A 15,487-nucleotide genomic window follows, 5' to 3' on the forward strand; every position below is an offset into this window, starting at 1 on the left:
TTTTGCAAAATTACATCTATGATTTCAGCCTGGGATAACTCATGTATTGTCTACAAGAATACTAGCAGGGTACTAGCTCAAAGCTCACAGAAGTCAGAAGTATGGTTTGCTTTGACTGCCAGTGAGTTTTGGATCATAAGAATGGCTAACAGAGAACTCATCTGTTGAACCTGAAGTTGGCACAAAGCAATGAGAGAGACATTCAACCAAGGATAAGATCACTATCGCATACAGCATTGTGATATCTAAGTGCTAATTAGGTGCTTGATTGCAGGAAGGGAATTCACAAAACGGGTAAAGACACAGAAAGGTCCGTATACCAAGTGAGAATGAGGCAGAAACTCAGGCTAAGAATCACAACAACTGATATCATGGACACTGCTGGAAATCTAAGGCAGCCATGAGGGATCCACAAGGGAACAGCAAGGGAGGAGGTGTGAACTAATGCATCATTTTAAGCAGCTATTTCAGGGCTGCAACTAAGCATCTCTAAGAAACCAAAAGCTAAATCATGAAATGCATCTTGTAGAATGAGATCTAGCCTGTGTATTCATATTGACAATCTAGCATTTAGAGCAGTCATATACACAATAGGTAGAAAAGGCTCTCTCTAGCCTGATTGAACAAAATGTCCACAGACTCAACCAGAGCTGCTCTTCATCTAATTCTTTCAGCTCCCAAAATGTTGCATTCCTGAATGCAGAGCAATTCAACAGGTTGGATGGAAAGCATTCCCATTCAAAGTCACCTACTGCAACAGATACTTCCCCAAGACATAACCAGAAGGTCAATGATATAATGGGCTGCATTAGGATGAATATTTTCAGGAGCTCGAAGGTGATCCTTGCTTTCTACTCAGCCCTGGTGAGTGGACACATTGGAGTGCTCTCTCCAGTGCTGGGCTCCCCAGAACAAAAGAAAAAAAAAAATCCTGGAGAAAGCGCAGCAAAGGCCGCAATTGTGATTACGGGACTGGAGCATCTTTCGTATGAAGAGAGGCTAAGAGAGCTGGGATTTTCAGCCTGGAGAAGATGAAGCTCAGGAGGATCTTACCAATGCATATAAACGTGTGATGGAAAGGTATAAATAACATGGAGGCAGACTCATCTTGTAGTACTCGATGGGATAAGAGGAAATGGACACACGTGAAATCTCATCTGAACATAAGGAAGACTTTTTACTGTGAGAGGGTGTTGAACTTGAGCAGGTTCTCCAGAGATTTTGTGGACTATCTGTCCTCAGAAACATTCAAAACCCAACTTGACACGGTCCCAGGCAATCTGCTGTAGCTGACTGCTTGAGCAGGGTGTTGAAACAGATAATCTCCAGAGGTCCTGGTGCAAACTCAGGGTTTATACATCAACTAGGGGTCTACTTTGCTCATGATAAGAATTGTTCTAGATCAAGCTGTCCCTCCCTGGGTTACAGCGCTAACCAATGGGCTGCCATGCAAGAGGCAGGCACTCAGTGCCCACTGTGAACATAATTCAGAGTAGTCAGCCTTGATCTGAGCACATCCAGCAAAGAAAACCTCTAACAGGATCAGGTGACAAAAACTTGTTCCTGAATATTAAACGGGCTAAACTTGCAGACAGGTCCCTGGGTACTCTTTACAATAAAGGCAGGATTTCTACTGGGATAATTTAATAGCAATCCTGGCACCTGGTGGAGTTCTGGCAAGAAAAATAAAGCCTCTTACCTATTTAAACAGGTTTCACATTTTTCCTGAATCTTTTTCCTGAACTTAGGTGCACAAATTCTGTGTAACTTGCATTTTAGACACCAAAAGGATCTGCTGAATTTTGGTCCGATTCTTGGTGAAATTCAGCCTTCATTTTAACAGATGGCAACACTGCCATCTCATTGCTTGGGATTGTTTCTGGGATCCTGTTCATCTCAAACAATGAACAAGTGGCATATGCAAAAATAAAATGAGTTACTAAAGAGACTTTGCATAAACAGAGAGCTTCATAAGCACAGCCTTATAGCACAGCTGACCAATCTAAGGCTGCTGATGCTACTACCACAGTTTCTAAAGGCAAAGTAATTAAAGACTTTTTTTTTTTCCACAGGCATTTCAGGTGTGACATCACAGCATTTATCATATAAAGGAATGCCACCTCTGATGATCCCCAGATTCTCTGAACTCACATCTACCTTCAGACAAATAGTAGAATTTTGAATTATCAAAGCCCCATGGACAGTCCACACATGACCAGAGGAGAAATACAAGTTTTCAGTTTTTCACTTCATTGAAAATCTTGATTATTTTGTTTTGAGAGAAATTTTGTGCAAATCTCAGATGACTAGCAGTAAGGACCGAAAGCTACTGCACAAAGGGAAGCAAAGTAATGGTTGCAGTTGTAGACCAAGAGGAGGGCTTGAAGGAAGGAACGTTTCCTCAAGTCTACCCTGCACTACATGAGTACCAAGTGATGACAGTCAATGGTGTGTTGGCAGTTCACAATGTGCCCAAGCTCTGTCTCAGGCAACTCAAAGAATATTAGATGGCTCTTAGTTGGCTCTCCCCATAACCATTTGCCCACACAGCCACTCCAAGATGACCCCTTTGCCACAACTGGGGCAGGTTCCTGGAATTAGCAGGATAAGATAAAGCAGAGACAGGGCCTTTTGAAAACAAGTTCAGTGACCTTATTTCAGTGATGTAAATCACAGTTACTCCTTTATGATCTAGTCTAGCCCAGGTGGCTTGGGAACAGAAGGTCACAGCTTCATGGCAGGCTCCTCTCACCATAAAATCTAGTATTTCCTGGATAAGCCAAGGATCTGCCTCAGACAAATTTAGAGAAATAAGAGCTGCTGTATTTTTATAGCTTGTTCAAATGATTTTGAACATGAAAAATTAAAATGCAACCTTACCAAGCAAAAAATTAAAAACTGCCCATTTTCTGAGCAATATATTTTAATGATGTTTTGAAAAGCATTGATGGCGGATTGTAATACTACACATACACAGTGCGGCTCAAGAGTTTGACAACTCATCATGAGAAATTAAGTGTAAAGCTGCATGCCCTGGCTGAATATATTTAATAAATTAGGAATGAAACAAGCACTCCTTTAATGAGGAAGATGTAGCCAAAGCTTACATCATTCTATACTCAGAAGACTTGAAGGATCAATAATGCAAATATTAAAAAGAGACCTAAATGCAAGAGCATTTTTACAAGAAAAACAAAAGTTTAAAACAAAGTGTCAGTTTGGAAATCATGTATTTTTAAACACATTCAAAAATTATAGGATTTTTAAAATGGAATTTTTAAAGATTTTCATGATATTTGCATTGCTATTTCTATGAAGAATGGTATACTTATACCAGGAGGTTTTTACATTTAGCTGATAGTTCAAACAAAAATAGAGTCCCTGGCACTTACTCTAATAGGTTGCCTCATTATTTATATTCTACAGAAAACTACCAATGTTCAAGCTTCAAGCTTTCACAACATTATTAGCTATTCTGCAGTGGGATCTCTCAGGCCCTTCTGCTATTCTTACATTTCTATACACATATATTTTAGAGAAAGGCCTAGATCAAGTCTCTCAAGGGAAGAGCATAGGACCAGCTGAGGATTACACGGGACAGTGGGTGCCTATTGAACTGGATCTTGCAAAATGTACATACCTCTGAGGAAATGGCCTGAAGAAAGCTCAATTTTGGGAAAAAAAAAAAAAAAAGCAATTGACAGGTTGTTTTCTTTTGGCTTCATGCTGCATTAGAAGTAAACATTTCTAAACGTTATTTAAAGATCCACTATTGATTGCATTTTGATCACCTCTATCAAATACATCTCAAAACATTTTACTAACACTAGGAATTAAGTATCTTTTTAAGAGTGTTCTCTTTTATTTAGAGGTGAGGAATTAAAAGCAAAGCTCAAATACTTTTCAGTTGTCTCTAATTAAAATAAGTATATCACCCTACATTTAGCCATCTAAATAAAACTGTTAATTAACAGAGGCAGGAAGTCTTTACAGCTCCTCTGTATAGCGTGAGTATGCAGCTCATTTACTTGAACTGTGCTTTGTAAACAAATATGAGCAAAATTCTGACATCTTGAGGATCAGCGGGCGTTCCAATTAATGGGAGACCCACTGCTGCTACAAAAAGCCATACCTACTTTGAATTCAAGGAAGTTCTGAAAATTTACACCAGCTAGAGGTCTGCTGACCGTCGTTTAAATTATTTACATATATTGAAAGCTCTCTTGCAGCACGATACTCCAATTAGAGCATGCAAAAGCTTCTTGGCACAAGCAATCCAACATATATTTTGCTTAGGTAAAAGAAAAGAGCATTTGACCTGCTAAAGCAAGTCAGCCTGTCTCTGTGCTTTACATAAAGCTTTGCTGTAAAGGAAAAAAAAAAAAACAAAAAAAAAAAGGTAAAATTGTCCTGAGGATTATCAGTTCTGTAAATGTCCTTTAATAAAAATAGAAATACTAGTTTTTCTAAACTATGAACTATTCTACATTTGGCTAACAATCACTTAATCCTCAGTTGTCTGACGCTACTTTGCAAAAGTATTTTTTTTTCTTGCTGGTTGCAGTATAAACAGGATTATGCCAATATGCTGCTGTAGCCCAGTACCTGCAACAGAAAATACCTGTTTTAAAGACTTGAGTGGGATTTTTTGAAACTATTTTAGGGCTGTTATAACTTTGTTTCCACACTCTGGGAATTTCCCTATGCATAGACTTAGCTCAGTGCTGACTGCTTTGAAACTCTTGTCTCAGGAGCATAAAGAATCTAGAGCTCTTTACTTGGCTTATACATTTTATGTTACTGAAAGAATTTAAGTTATGAATTCAGTAAAATGAGCATGTATTAATATATGCCCTCAAACAGTTTAATGTATTATTTCAGATGGGGCAAGATTCATCTCTGGCATGGCCTGAGATGACCAAACATGATGGACCTTTTACACCCGCCAGTAAAGCAGCCCTTTCCTCATGGCCTGGTTCCAGGAAAGTGTTTGGATTCTGTTTCACCTGCCTCCCCACTAACTCCTTCATTGAAGGTCTCTAAACGAAGAAAAAAAAAAAAGAGCATTGACAAGAAAGGGTAGGAGGTTCTTTTTTTTTTTTTTTTTTTTTATGTGTAACGATTTCAGTAGGATTTAAAACATTATGCATCATTGCTGATGCTGGTCAGTAGATTTAAATGTGTTTTATGTAATACTTTAGACATATTCATTAGGAATTTTAGATTTATGCTTCTGAATGTTTTGGAGCTCCTATTTTCATTCAGGACAAGCCCAGAAAGATGGTATCCCTTATGGACACAATCCAGTGCTCATTAAATAGAAATGGGGTGCAGTTCCTTAGAGCTTAGGAAGTTGTTCCTGCTTATGTCCATCTCTCTGAGACTGATATCACTTGGAGATTTTTCTACTCCCCATCAAGAATGCAGACTTTGGCCACCCTAGGCACAGGAAAATTTTGGTATATCCAAAATCTTCCAACACAGTGCAGGTGGCAGCTGCTTCAGTAGCTTCTTGTTTTTCATTCCATTCAACACACCCCAGCAGTGGCAGAAATGCTGTACCTCAGATCAGACTAAGCATTTCACAGCATTCATCCATGGGAAGATTCTTTGTGTATGCTGTTTCTGCTGTAGTCCAGACCCAGGTTGAATCGCCTATCTCCAGAAAAAGAAAGCTATTGTGGCCTCTAGAAACCAGCAGAACTCATTGCTGGCTCTCAGCAAATGTCATGTTGGTGTCTCTGCACAACTTAAGCTTTCCAATTCGTAACTAGTCCTATTTCTACATAAGTGTACGCTTGTCATATATAACAAATCCAAGACCTTTCTTGATACCATAGTGTACAGTCGCTCGCATTTTCTAAAGATTTTTTTAAAAATTTGCAATGTTGGAAAAGATTGTTCAGAGTTCAACTTTCACTTATATCAGGCTGCATCTCACCCTTTATCAATACGTTCTGTTAAGATACATGAGAGGCATATATTTGATTTGAAATGCTCTTTCCTGATATTCTAGTCCTTGTGCTATGTTGCTGCATCTTATTCCTTGCAAGCAGGGAGACCTCATTATAAAAAACTGTTTAGTTTAAGATGTTAGTTTAAGAAATGGTAAGCTACTGTCTATCCTGATTGATGCGTAGCAAACAGCTTTTTTAGAAATAAATAATTTGCACATTGACATTTCTCTGGCAAATACCAAAGGCCTTTCAATAGCAGACCTCACAGGAAATGAACAGATTGAGAAAATCAAACAAATCAAGATAATATTGTTTACTGAAGTAGGGCAATGTCTAAGAGGAGTAAAACATGACTATGTGAGACCTTTCTTTTGCATTTGTGGAATACTGTCTCCATTTTGTGTCTGTGGATTGACCTAATTTTCAGAATTTTGACTACGTTAATAAGACAAATTATAGATGAGTTACACTATTATTTTTCAACTGGAGAAGGAAAAAAAGCTGCATATGAAAATTATGATTTCCCTTTCAAAAATATCTTTATAATGTTCGTCTTTACTATCGATGACAGTGCAGGTAAAACTCATAACAAGGTCACTTGTGCCAATATTTATGGAAAATAGTTTTCATATTACATTACAGAATCACAGAATCACAGAATCACAGAATGGTTAAGGTTGGAAGGGACCTCTAGAGATCATCTAGTCCAAGCCCCCTGCTCAAGCAGGGACACCCAGAGCATGGGGCACAGGGTGGCATCCAGGTGGGTTTGGAAGATCTCCAGAGAAGGAGACTCCACAGCCTCTCTGGGCAGCCTGTTCCAGGGCTCTGTCACCCTCACAGAAAAGAAGTTCTTCCTCATATGGAGATCAAACTTCCTGTGTTTCAACTTGCTCCCGTTACCCCTTGTTCTTTCACCGGCCACCATGGAGCGGCCTGACCCCATCCTCTCTACATTCACCCCTCAGGTACTTGAACATGTTGATCAAATCTCCTCTCAGCCTTCTCTTCTCCAGGCTAAACAGGCCCAGCTTGCTTAGTCTTTCCTCATACGATAGACATTCTAGTCCCTTAATCATCTTTCTTTGTTGCTCTAAGAACATTAGTTTAAACTAGTTTAAAGCATCACTCTAAAACATTAGTTTAAACAGGCAACAATTGCTATACCTTCTGAGAGTTTATTCATTTATTTATCACTATTTCTGATAGACTGGATTCAAGAGAACACTATACTGTATATGCTGAAAGAAGTGCTCTGTCCTAGCCAATGTTTCTGAGATGTCTTCAAAAGAAAATCCAAGCAAGCTGATATGTGTTTAACCACTTTCAGGATGGCAGAGACATTAATGTCACAGTGAAAATGGTGGTGGGGAGAAACAACAACAACTAAAGCCCTCTTGCAATCTCCTCGGCAGCTGCAGCTGGAGAAAAATGAACTTATTACTACTCTCAAGAATTTGAGGAGCAGACAGATTCTATGGAATTTCTGAAACTATATTTTAGGAACCAAAGCTATTATTTTCTTTCGCTGTTTCTAATGAGCACCAATCTTTTACTTATCTGATTTGACTTTCAGCCAGTCAACTCTCAAATTCCCAGTCTCACTTTGAAAAGGAAGAAGAATGAAATTACTGAAAAGTTAAATACCATCAACATATCATATGGTACTGAAAATACTGTAATATCAGCTGTCTGCTCATCCACTGTTTTTCTCTGGTGCTGAAGAAAAAGCCTTTTCCCTCACATGAGAAAGCCACAGAGCAAATATGCAGTTTGCTTATGAGTTCATTCATTCATTGACAGCAGTGTCCACAGAGGTATTAACATAACATGGCCACTGTGTCAAAAGCAATTGGTGACACTGAGAAATCAAAACAGATGCCTGATTTTTATGGTTGCCAGAAACAGACCATTGCCTAATAAGAAGAGTGTGGCTGATATACTCTTTTCAGAGTTAAAATTAGACTGAGAAGAGGCAAGAGAGATTTCCACATTGCTGCATTTTTTTTTTTTCTGGGACTTCATATTGATGTTCTTTTGGCAAAAAGGATTAGAAAACCATAAATAAATCAAAAGATCCCTACTAAGAGATAGTTTCCTAATTCTTGGTCTAATTATAAAGTAAGACTTTGAAGTCCATTATTTTAATTAGAATTGGAGACTGAGAGAAACATAGGGGTCTATTCCCCAGGTGGGAACTGAAGCTGCAACTGCAATGCAAACAATAAATAATATGGCATAACTTGAGTCTTACTGAAATGCTGGCTTGTGTTTTGCCTAATGGCAGATCAATACCATACAAATGAAGCAATTACAGTTGTGTCATATAAAGCCTTATTTGGTTAGCAGCCAAAATGCGGATTAGTTGGAAGAGTTCCTAGGACTTTCTGTCAGAATATTATCACAGAAGTTAATGAGGAAGATCTGATAGGCTGAGACAAACACAAACGGTGCCAGCAACTAGATGAGATGGTTGGTCCAATATCTGTGTTCTGATAATTAATATGCCCTGAAGCCAGCTGAACATCAGTCCAAGATCAGGTGAAATTATCAGACAAGGGCAATCCAATCCCTCTGGCAATGAGCTATATAATGCTGCTGCAATTGGCACAGCCATGTAGATTGCAGAAAATGCAAGTGCACCAACACTAGTACCAGTTAGAGCTAAGCACAAACATAAGCAACAGGCAATAGAGAAAACAACAGATATGGACATTCAAATAATGCAATTATTGATCCTGAATACATGCTCCCATGATTAATAAGAACAAGCAGGAGGCAACTGTGTCCATTGGCAATGAAGATTTCTTCTAATGTTTCCTAAGGGGAAGACAGAATACCATCTGGTCATTAGACCATGTTTAAGAACCCATTAGTTGGGGTTACACTTTCCTTATTGTCTTGTCTCCAAAACAGTCTCTTTGATCCAAGACACTGAGAAGTCTATTGTGGGGTTGATTTTGTGTCACACAATTCCATAGATTTTTAATAATAATACAAACTGCTGAAAAAGGAAAGGACTTCACATATTCAGAGCACTTTAGGTTATTAATCTTCCCTATACCCCTCTGAGGTTGATGGGCAATTGTCATTACCCTCTACTTGCAAAGGTTTAATTAAAGTCAGACGGTGACCAGACTTCCTTCAAGACTCCCTGAAAATCAGAAATAGGATCATAATAAATCTTATCAGTCTGACATGATTTCCAGTCTTGCACTCAGCCACATTTCTTTGACTCAGAAATCTTTGGCCTTTTTGGGCAGTTGTTCAATCTGGATATAGAATTTAGTCTTCCGACCTCCCTATGAGATTCACTTATTTCTTAGTGATAGGCTAAGCTTAACCATACACACAAATTCTCTCAGCTCAGTCTTAAATGTGAGATGTTCCTGATTTTCCTACATAACTTCTCCCATGGTGAGAGCCGGTGTGAGTGGTCTGCCTCACACAATCAGAGAACTCTTGCCTCCTTGACCCTTACGGTCACTTATCCAGCAGCTATATGAGGCCACTCGGGAAGTTAAGGTCCCTGCACCTTTGCAAAGCAGAGATTCAGAGCCCTGACACTCCTTCCATTAAATGCAGATACTCCATTCTCTTTTGCTCTCTCAGCATGAGATTGGGATTTAGATTGAAACAAGTTAATTGACATTTGATTCACAGAAATCATAACTGAAGCCAGGTGGTTAGGAACAGCCTTTTCACATGCAGGGGAGAAAATCTACCAGGAAGAAAACTTCAGCATCCAACTCTGTAAGCTCCTTCTTCCATTTTCCAAATATTCCTGGTGTTCCAAGAGATTGAACGTGATGGCTGGAGGTGCCCTTTTCACCTCTATCATTGATTGGCACAATGGGATCAAAAGATAATTCAGGTTGGAAGGGTTATCAGGAGACCTCTGGTCTAAGCTCCTGGTCACACAGGCATCAGCTCTGAGGTCAGGCCAGGTTGCTCAGAGCTTCATCCAGATAGCTATTGAAAATCGTCAAAGATGGACACTGAACAATCTCTCTAGGCAACCTGTACCATTGCCTGACTATCCTCATAGGGAAAAGATTCTCCTCACACCTAGCATGAGCCTAGTTTCAACTTCAGCTCATTGTCCCTTGTCCTCCCTGCAAACTGCTGTGAAGGGCCTGGTTCTGTCTCGGTCATGTCTTCCCTGGAGGCACTGAGAAGCACCTTTTAGATCCCCCTGAAGCCACCTCTGCTGCAGGCTGAACAAACCCAGACACCCCAGCCTCTCCTCTCAGGTTAAGTGCCTCACTCCCAACCACCCTGATGGCCCTCCACTGAAATAGCTTCTTTATTGATGTTTTTCTTAGGAAGGGCAAAAGAGGATGTAGTATTCTAGATGTGGCATATCTACTTGCAATTATTTTATTTGATGTCATTATACCTTCTCTTGCAACCCACAAATGGGACGACCTAAGTGCACTCTTGGAAGCAGTCTTGTAAAATTGCCCATTGTCTGAAAGAGATGTAGAAAGCAGCACCCTGTTTATTTAGCTGTTACAGGAGCATATCTTTAGTCCTCAGGAAACTAACAACTTTCTGCTCACTTTTACCTATACTTTCATAGTCTGACTTGACAATATTCTGCACAAGGAGAACTAATTGCCAAGTGTTCATGAAGATTTGAAAGAAAAAACACCTCATTAGCAGGTAAGGTCAAAATATAATCAAAACACTAACATTTACTGATAAAGACCGGAGGCAATGGGTCTCACACAGCGCAGAAAACCTAAATGTAAGCTTTTCCCACAGCTTTTCACATAGAAGGACATAATCTTCTAATTAGCACCAATAAAGAGCTGACCCTCGGCCTGCATCCTGGTGTTTACACTGGTTTGTGTAACAGGAAAAAGCTTTTCTGGAAAATCTCAAATTCAAAAATATTGTCTGAAAATATATTTTAAAAACATATGGAGAATTATCCATGTGAAAACACAAAGAATTCTTACATTTCATAAAAATATGAAGAATTTGGCAACTGGAATTTTGATGCTATGACTTAACCAGAAAAGTTGAGACATTCTCTGGGAAGTAACTCCCAGATGTCCAGCTGGGTTCGCTGATTTTTTTCAGTAAACTCAGACTTTTCAGATCCAAAATAGATCTGAATAATGCAAATGACACCACATGAAGTGTTATAAAAAGAACTTCCACATTGCTGTGTGCAAAATTAGGTGCCTAAATCCATATTGAGGGAGCTAAAAGTCTCGTTTTAATAGTAAGAGCCATACTTAAGACAACCAGGACTGCAAATTTTGACTTCTCTAAAATGAAACAGAGAAGCAATAGATTGGAATGAGCCTAATGGGTAATCATGTACACAGAATGCCTCTTACAGAGGTAACAGATGGGCAGCCAGATGTTCAGAGAACTCTCACCTGCAGGCCTCACCTCTCCCTGGTGTTAGGAATGAAGGATACAGGAGAGTTGGTTCTTCCATTACACAGATGTTAAACAGGAGCTAAATCCTTTCACTACTTTGATTAAATTCTTACTCAGGGACTTAATTGGGAGGGGAAGAAGTGAGGAAAAAAGAAAACGGAGGGCAAGGCTTCTCCCTATAAAAATATAGAGAGACCTGAGAAAAAGATATCTAAAGACAGTTAGGGAAAAAAAAAAAGAAAGAAACAAACTTGAACAATACAGACCAGTTCAAAGAAATAAGTATTGACAAGTCACTCTTTTTATCACACAAACTTTTAAACTGATGTTGTTAGCTAGATGCACGTATGGACATTTTCATCTGGAACCAGGGCATTTTTTGAGCATTTTGCTGCAGCAGAGGAATAGTGTCATTTTAAACGTATCATGTCAAGACACAGAATAGCTAAAACAATATGCAGAAACAGCACAGGAATCTGGTGACCAAACTGAATGTCAATCTTTTGCCTTCTGAATTCTGTTTTGTGCTTTTTTAATGGAACATCTTTTCATTATGCATTCTAAGGAGTTCATTCCCTCCGTAAAGCCTACCCTAGGACAGAACATAATAGTCTAAGATACTGGTCCAATAAGAAACAAACTTTTTTTTTTCCAGAATTGGGTTGGAACTTCTCACAAGAAGCAGAGCTTGTAGAAAAGACAAAATGTTCTTTTCTTTGTCTCTCAGGAGTCTGTCTCTTATCGTTATTTGGAAGTGGGCAGTTCTGCAACTATCACACAGGTTTAATGGCAAACTGATTTTAAGATGCTATTCATTTCTCAAATGTCAGATACATAGGGAGGTATTGTTACAAGCTGCTGAGATGCCTTTCAGCAGCCTGTGCTCTTTCTACAGTCTACCTACAATTTGCCTGGACAATTATTATCTTAGTAGGATAGGTCTTTTACTTAGTGGGAACTTTACCACCAGCTTCAAAGGGTAGCTGGCTTGGCCCTTAGCAAATACATATTCTGAAGCCTAGCAATTTCCTGGGGATTGACACCTAAACAGCCAGAGAGTTGTAATGAAAAGAGAAATAATAACTGTCCTCATTGTTAAAATATAATGGGCTACATCTTGCCCTCTGCTGAGCTTCTTTACAAGGGACTGAGTAAATGGCAGAGAAAAGGGCACGGGAAATTTTTTTGAAGTGCGAAGAAGCAGAGTGTGTTCTTCAGAGCATCTATGGATTGGAAGCCATAACATTTATGTGTCCCACTGGGATACTCTGGGAATTGGTTGACAGTTATCAAGCACCTTAGGAAACTTTTGTAAAAGTCAGTGACAAGTGTGTACAGCAGCACTATCAGTGTTTTTGAGAGCTTCTGGTCTTCACTGATAGCTGGAGGGAAGTACATTGATGACATTCAGATATTTGTCGTTTTTTCTGAGCAGCCTGACAAATTTTGTTTGTTCAGATTTGAGAATCTCAAGCTCCTACTGTGTTTGCATATGATTGGCTGTAAAAAATAAGCTTGTTATGAAACTTGTTCAGGCACCAAGTACCATGGTTGGCCAAAACAGTACTTCTATAACGCAGGACAGTTCTACTATTAGTAATCTATAAATATCAGAAGAACAAGGATCCTGTATAAATATTGTCTAAAATAAAAAGAACAAAGAAAGAAAATTACTTCACTGTACTGTTAAGGCAATGACAAATCTGAAGGAAAGAACAGTATTGTCACCTCTTGTACTGAGATCCACACCTAATTTAAAAATACCTATCACCATTGCAACACTTAGATATAAAATACCTTTCTAGACAATAGTTTTCTTGCTGTTTCCAGACCATGCATCATTGCGCTCATTACTGCACTATCTCCAGCTTACTCTGACTCTTCACTCCTACTTTATAGCCCTTGTTTCACAATTAGTAATTTAAAAATCCCACCTCTGGACCATCTCTGGCATATGGTACAGAACGACATGAGCAGAAATGTCAGATTGTGACTTTTTGTGACTAAACTGTGAGATGGGCTTCTCAGAGCAGCTTTATCTGCAGTCAGTGATGTGCTTGCTTTATTCCTGCACTGCAAATGAGAAGTACAACACAAGCAACTCCTGCGGTGCTTGGGTCTCTTCTCCAGATCCCAGAGAGCTTTGTTCAATATGAATTTCCCACAAATTCCTGGAAGTGGAAATGGAGAAATAGGTTCTGTAGGGCAAGGTAGATCGCGGGTGGCTCTTTGAAGTGCTTCAAAGATGTATTGATTTTTTTGTTGTTGTTAGAACAGAGAAAGTGCACTCAGTGCAGCAGCATAAAGACTAATGAAGCATTTTCTAGGGCAAAGAGTTTCTAGTTTGGAAAAAGTAAAGGTCAAACCAAGTAATTTCACATTTCTCATATATTTTTATCATCCTTATCCCACCAGCTGCTTCTGTATCTCCTCTACATCAAACATAAGTAACATCAGTTTCTAGTACCTCAGTGCTTTGCTGCAGGGAGTACTCTGCTGCAGAGACTCTATGAAGAGCTAGATTATGTTTATTATGGGCAAGACTACAGATTCTGGTAGGAAAAGAGAAATATTTGAAATAAATTGAACTTGCTTGCTCTGTATCATTCCTCACTGTGGAGGTTGCTTGTGGTCAGGGTGCTCTGGAGAAGTCTTTAGATTCCAGCATTAGAATCATAGAATCATTTTGTTTGGAAAGGACTTTCAAGATCATCGAGTCCAACCATAAACCCATCACCACCATGCCTGCTAAACCATGTCCCTAAGTGTGTCATCTACATGTTTCTTGAACACCACCAATGTTAATTGGCTGAACAAAGAGGACAGACCCACTTTTCTCTCTGAATTGCCAGATTAGCACATCGGAGGACATAGACCTCTACAGAGTGACCCAAGTGCACATTACCAATGCCTAGTTCTACATCTTTCTAGAAACTTGACACTGCATTGAGTGAAAAATGTACCACAGATGCCTAGAAAGACCACATGCTAAAATGGCTGAATCAGTGATACTGGTTAAAAAAAATCTCCAGTCAAGTACTTTGAAAATGGAACAATATGGGGTACAACAAATACTGGCACAGGAAAATTGGTTAATTCATGATACAATACAACCATGGCAAGGAAACTTCACTCATGAGAAAATTCTAGTTTTGAGAGGATGAATGGATTTCCACAACACAAAAAGTTAGAAAAACATTAGTGAATGAAACTATCTTGCTGATCAGATCCAAGAAATTTTCCTAGTTTTTCCATTATTCAGTGGGAATAGTCACTACTATATCTATTTTTGTGCACACCAAACCATTTTAATAGGAATCATAAGAAACTAAAGAATGTGAGTTTCAGTATGAACATTTCTATCTATCCTCATTGATGAATATAGTGTAATGACTCTGATTCATTTCTCTTACAACTCGATCTGAATTATCAGTTCATTGATCTATAAAACCTGGGTAAAAATGGAAACTGGTACCACCTCAGCATAATGTATTAACAGCAAGTAGCTTCAATGGTGAATGATGACTTGGGAATTCCTCTTACAATCCTAATACTCCAGTCTCTGAAAACATCAAAGAAAGAATTTGACAAAAAGTTCAGTCTCCCATTACAAGAAATTATACTATCTGATTTACTCTTATTTTCCCATGCTTGTTTGAGAGAGAACAGGTCCAAATCAAAGAATAAGGAATATCCAATACTATGTAAGATCTGCCAACATTTTGTGTCAATGTTTATGTGCTACCAAAATAAGTTTGCCCCAGTCCTGCATTTCTAACCAAAGGACCATACTGGACATAAACCTGAAAAGCATTGCCAGCTGCAGAACCATGCTGAAATTAAGCAATGAAAGAATGGCAATTTTAAAGATGTACCATTGAGAAAATAAGTTTCCTGGGAACCTAGAACACTCACTAAAGTCACTGAGATCAGGATGGTAGATTATAAAGTCCTCCTTTTCCTTTCTGAGAGTTTCTTCATAACATTTTTTTTTCCTTATTTATACAAACTCACAAATTAACAAGGCAGCGATCCTTCTAAAACAGGGCTCTCATCTCCAGGTTAAATCTTCAGGTATTGCACAATTATTATAAAACAAGAAATCTATTCCAACCACTGCCCAGAACACACTT

At 38.8% G+C, this 15,487-nt stretch overlaps 1 protein-coding gene across 11 annotated transcripts in view; it reads right to left on the reverse strand.

The window, feature by feature from the left end:
* The window catches only part of GRIA4 (glutamate ionotropic receptor AMPA type subunit 4), a 228,480-nt gene that overhangs the window by 22,307 nt on the left and 190,686 nt on the right, over window positions 1-15,487 (reverse strand). The window lies entirely within an intron of this gene.

This window comes from Tinamus guttatus, unplaced genomic scaffold (genome assembly GCF_059628265.1).
Source record: "Tinamus guttatus ecotype Peru unplaced genomic scaffold, ASM5962826v1 Tinamus_guttatus_pri_ptg000150l, whole genome shotgun sequence".
Lineage (NCBI taxonomy): Eukaryota > Metazoa > Chordata > Aves > Tinamiformes > Tinamidae > Tinamus > Tinamus guttatus.